Source organism: Pinus tabuliformis, chromosome 7, assembly GCF_031772625.1.
Source record: "Pinus tabuliformis cultivar Carrire ecotype Pingquan chromosome 7, CPIR1, whole genome shotgun sequence".
Classification (NCBI taxonomy): domain Eukaryota; kingdom Viridiplantae; phylum Streptophyta; class Pinopsida; order Pinales; family Pinaceae; genus Pinus; species Pinus tabuliformis.
This window is the reverse complement of record NC_142293.1, coordinates 1,684,626,506-1,684,632,703: the sequence shown is the minus strand read 5'-3', so window position 1 is coordinate 1,684,632,703 and position 6,198 is coordinate 1,684,626,506. Positions and strand designations below refer to the sequence as shown.

The 6,198-nt window shown below is 33.4% G+C and overlaps 1 pseudogene; it reads right to left on the bottom strand.

Annotated features, from left to right (window-relative positions):
- Positions 1 to 936: 936 nt before the first annotated feature.
- On the bottom strand, positions 937 to 4,362 carry LOC149254974 (endoglucanase 16-like; annotated as a pseudogene).
- Between the last annotated feature and the right edge of the window lie 1,836 nt (positions 4,363 to 6,198).

Genomic DNA, 6,198 nt, shown 5'->3' with positions numbered 1-6,198 from the left:
TTGTAAACTAAACACAAATCAAAATCTATATTTCGTAATGCTCATATACTCCCATATTTGTTGTAGGACATCTATAAATTTCCAACCTATATTCAAATTATCCATCCAACCTACTTGTATTTTAAAATTAAACACCATTAAAAGAAATTATTATATATTCATATTATTTAAAACAAATATACATTATAACCAAGTGCAAATTTCCCCGCAATCTATACATCAATAAACAAATAAATCCTATGATTACACATTCCTAAATGCTCATATATAACATCATGGAACAAAAATCCTATGATCACACATTCCCTATATGCTCACATATATAACAAGATGGCACAGGATCTTCTAAGACTCTCATACACCATGTTCTTCTAACTAATATCACTGCTATTTAAAAATAGAAGAATTTTCAATCTGCATATGGGATCTAAGATGTAAAAACAAGTCTTCAATCTAATGAGCAATCTATACATTAATAAACAAATAAATCCTATGATTACACATTCCTAAATGCTCATATATAACATCATGGAACAAAAATCCTATGATCACACATTCCCTATATGCTCACATATATAACACGATGGCACAGGATCTTCCGAGACTCTCATACACCATGTTCTTGTAAGCTAATATCACTACTATTTAAAAATAGAAGAATTTTCAATGTGCATATGGGATCTAAGATGTAAAAACAAGTCTTCAATCTGATTCAACAAGATGAAATGAAACAAAACAATTCTAGAGCCCATAAGTACCAAAATTCATATATATTTCCATCGACTCAGATTTTCATATAGAATACAGACTTAGTAAAAGATATTACTAGCATAACTTTTTGAACTTAAGTCCGTGATTCCAGCCAAGACTCCCACAAGAGGATCATTGATATAAGTTGTGGGCTCAAGCTTGCACGAATCGGCCTTGTTATGTCTATTATTCCATGATGTTGTTGTGGAGCTTAGCCAAGACTCCCACGAGAGGAGCATTGATATATGTCGTGGGCTCAAGCTTGGTGGAATCAACCCTGCTATCCTCAAACCTGTCATAGCGATCAGGCCCTCCCACAACTGCACCTGTTAATTCATTTGGGTTTGGTGCTTCTCTGTTGAACCACAAAGTGAAACCTTCGGTACATGATATCTTTCTGGAATCCTCGTATATCGAAACTATGGAGGACCCTCTGTGGTGAGCTTGCTGTGGATATTTTTCACCAAAACCCACCATGAAAGACATACCAGCAGGATTCTTGCCCAAAATGTAATCCACCTACAATTTACATATACAAAGTGGATTTGTTAGCTAATACTTTGCTGGTTTTTTCAAATTATGATATGAAAAAACAAATCAAATTTATTTAACTTTGAATCTCTTATACTCTGAGAAATCTGGAATGGATATACAAGTGTGCTCAATTCTTCTCCTCATTAATTAAATATTTTGCAACACTTAAAAAATTATAATATGTATATGTACTTGTTGTTTGGCAAATGCAATAAGAATGCTTGGTTCATATGTTTGGTCGCCACATTGCAGGGATTGCTTATATCGTGACAGTAAGTCACTGTAAACTGATATAAGGAATGATGTGCCTGTAGCATATTGTGTATTTGCACCATCTCTAACAAACAACAAACCTCCTGTACAAGTGCAACAGATACAAACACTATTAATGAGCTTAATTTTGAAACTCAACAAATACAAACACTGTTAATGAGCTTAATTTTGAAACTCGGAGCATGACAGGGAGAAACTTTCATTTACCTGGTGTGATGGAATTTTTGAATTGAGGACTTTGTGGAAGAACTGAGCAGAGGAACACTTCTGCTTGGCCTTTGAAAACTTCCAGGTTGTTTTCTCCGAAGAAATATAGCTGCAAGGTTTATTAATTTTATTAATTTTATGAAGATGTGGTCAGTTGAAGGTCAAGTGGCCAGTCTTAAACTTTTTCTCAATTGAAAATTTGGTGATTCATATGTTTATGTGAATATGGACTTACTCCTGCACATTTGAGATCCCAATTGAACTCATACTCATTGGAAGTACAAAAATTCTGGTGGAGTATGTATTTGTTATAATATGGCAATCCAGTTGCTCTATATAGCCACACCGCTGCCCATGCAAGCTCGTCCTGTATGTTAGTTAGTAGAGGAATAATAAGAAGACTTCAATAAGTTACTTACTCTATAGTTTAAATAAATAATAGTGTGAAGTGAAAAAGGAAGTAAAATTTATAATGTTAAGGAAAGATACATCATAGCCTGAGAGGAATAATAAGAAGACTTCAATAAGTTACTTACTCTATAGTTTAAATAAATAATAGTGTGAAGTGAAAAAGGAAGTAAAATTTATAATGTTAAGGAAAGATACATCATAGCCTGAGACAGAGCAATAGAAAGGGCATTCTCCATGATATGTTCCGCGGTACTGGTCGGCAAAACGAAAGAGCTGTAATAAATGACATATTCAATTGCATGAGTATCATAAAAAGTTGGAAAAGAAAATTCATTAAATTAATTTTCAATTTTGAATCTAACACATGAAGGAAAGAGCTGTACTAAATTAATATTCAACTATATGAGTATTTTAAAATGTTGGAGAAGACAATTCATTAAATTAATTTTCAATTTTGAATCTAAAACATGAATTTTATAGAAATGTTAAAAATAGTCATTTTTTAAAAGATTTTTGGAATATTTTGGAATCATAAGAAACGTAGGCAACCTCAAATAAGTAATTTCACCCATGTTTGTCTGATCCCAAAATATTCTAAAAATAGAGACATTAAATTAAATTTAAAACAAAAGTTAAAAAAACCATTCATCCACAAACAAATAGGACCTATCATATGTTTTAATTACTAAAGTTATCTAGATTGTAAATTCTAAGAATAGAATAGAACAGAACAGTGAAAAGAAATGGTTTCCTATCATGTGTTTGTTTTAATTACTAAAGTTATCTAGATTGTAAATTCTAAGAATAGAATATAATAGTGAAAAGAAATTAAACCATTAACGTTTCTCCTAACAGTAGGATTCTAAAATATCTCAATATCTCTCAAATATGCAATCGCTGTTTTAAACCAATAAAATCGCTGTTTTAAACCAATAAAACAGTATAAGTGATTTTAGAATACGATTAATCTTATACCAAAGTAGCTCGTTGGAGTAGGAGAATGGAATAAGGTTTGTCAATGGCTGCAAAGACGACGGAGGAAGCGGCCAATGCTGCAGCAGTCTCTGCTGCAATTTCTGTCCCGTGAGTGGATATATCTATTTTGTACAAAGTCCTTGGAGTGTCCATCCTCTCTGGGTTCTCCCACCAGTTATGGTCTGCAGTTGGATCTCCCACCTAAAAACAAATCCATAACTAAATTCATAATTGCTATTTGTTGTGATCCTTAGTAAATTTTGTTGTGATCCATGAGTAAATTTAGTTGGGATGGTAATTAATTCACCTGAACCCACAGCTGGTTTTCGGTGGCGCTTGCTTTGATGAAATAATCAGTTCCCCACTTAATGGCATCCCTAACGTTCTCCAACTCTCCCGGCATCCCTAACGTTCTCCAACTCTCCCGCTGCTGCAAGTTCATCTCTGTACTGAAGGGCTCCCCATGCCAACATGGTAACGGTGAACGCCATCGGAAACCCATACTTCACATTATCCCCAGCGTCGTAGTAACCGCCCACCAAATCCACCTGCATAAATACACAGGAAAATCCATGTTGAACATCATTGTATCTTTCCAGACTTCTTGAAGATCTGCACCAAATAATCAATTCCTAATTTATATGGACAGAGAATGTTGATAGAAATCAAGCTGTTGCAAACTCATAACTCATAATATTGGAGTAAGAATTCACATTGTAGGTGGGTTGCGGGGGATCTTTATGTTAATAACTTAATTGTATATTTCCAGAATATCCTGAAAACTGATAGTGCTGAGAAATCAATTCTGAGAGATCAATTGTTTGATCTAAATAAGTTGTGGGTGGAGTATCAATTGTTTTCGCATTGATAAGATCAGCGTAGTTATTTTGCCATTTTGGGTATGATTAACAACACTTCTAAAACATTCAGGAAACAACATTTCTAAAACAATCCGGAAGAGATGACAATACCAAAATGAGAAAATATTGTTATTACATTTTGGATTTGTCCGTCTGTTAGAGCAGAATCTCCTCTCCAGCTTATCCTGTTGCTACTGCTGGACAGTTTTCCTGAACGTTGAGCCTCCAGAAACAGAATAGATTTATGCAGAGCATCTTTGTAGTCAAACTCACCCAACACAAACTGATGATGAGCAGACAGCACAGTAGCAAGAATTATACACACAAACCTTTCAACGATCCTGAAACTCATTTCTGCTGCAATTGATCAACAAATGGCTACAGAAATAAAAATCGTTGATGCGTATATATATTTGTGTCTCACGCATCCAACGTGTAATGACGAAGGGAAATCGATCTCTCGTTTGCATGCACATGGGGCTTGTACAGGTTTTGCAGGACAAAGAAGTCTTGTACATGTTTTGCATGCATGGTTGATGTGGGGCTTATTTTGAAGGCTAGAGAAGTCTGTTGGATATGAAAGGAGGAAAATTCCATGAAAACATTAACTAAATGATAAGTCACTGTATAAGGTCGCCTCGTCACCATTTCCTCGCAGTACTTTTAACGAGCAAATGTTAAATTTTCAAAAAACACAAGGAAGATAACGAAGTTAGTTTTTCTACACAAACTGAATATGAACTGGCTGTAGTTTTTCGACACAAACTGAATATGAACTAACTGTTGCCAATAAAGCCGGCATGATCAGCGTTACTATTAATATACAAAATACCGGTAAAAATTAAAGAACAAATTTAGATGTAAAGTAATTAAAGTTATTATTTTGTAAATTAAAAAAATAACAAATTTAATGCTGGATTGGTTCAAAGGCCTATGTAAAGTAGTAGCTAACAGAAAAAATCATATGGACATTGAAGAAGCACATTAAGATGTGAAAATAAAAATATCATTAGGACTTAAATGTACTCAATATAAAATTTTCAATGGTATTATTTCTAGGGAAAGCTATGTTGATATGTTATTGAGATGCCCTGAGAAATACAAGGGAAAGAAAGTGTGGAATGATTTTCATGATAGTCCAACTAGTTATCACTTCTCTATAGATACCATTGCTCATAAATTTTTAATGGTTGGACATTATTGTCCCACATTTTTCAAACATGGGCATGCACAATTCAGATAATATTAGATATAAAAACATGCATAGATAAAGAAAAGAAGGAAATAAATCCCTTGTAAGATATTGCTAATGTGTATCCTTTCAAGAAATGGGGATTTAATGTCATAGGTGAGATAAATGCCCACTATTTGAAGCAATGCAAGTACACAATCATGATTACAGAATACTTTCTTAGATGGATAAAGGTTATTCCGTTGACACATGTGAATGGTGAAACAATGACCCAATTCTTGGAACAACACATTATCACATGTCATGTTCATGTTCGTATTTGATAACCTGTCATATTTTTCATTTATGGATTTAACTACGTTGTCTTTGGAGAAAGTGATTGTTTTAACCTATTTGCACAACTATTAATCTTGAGGAAATGATATTGTTGAGTAGAAAAACAAGAGGTTAATTTTAATTACAAATAACAATGTGGTTGACCGTGATTAAAATTAGCACAATGTTCTCTAAAGTACATTGTGGATGGATCGTGTTTCACATAAGGTAGTAAATTCGGCACATCGCCAAATTTTTCCATCTGTGGAAAATAAGCAAGTTTACCATCAAACATCTCCTTATCCTCTTTGAAATGATCTTATATTTGGTACCAATCATAATTAGTTGAATATTTCCATGATTAGTGCGTCCCTTTTGTTGTTTTAAATTGGTTTGTTTAAATGTATTCTACTAGAGAGGAAACATAGATAGGTTATATTAGAAATAGAATGAATTACATCTTTCATTTTCACAGTAGTTTCATATCATTCAAATCATGATATACCAAGAATGAACCAGGGTATAACAATAAACCTTAGGGAACCAATGGAAAGATGAGCCATTACGAGAGGATTATGCCTTGTAATGAAAAAATATTATAAGAAAACATTATGCCTTGTAATGAAAAAATATTATAAGAAAACAGGGTATTCCATACATGATGAACAACATAAGTAACCA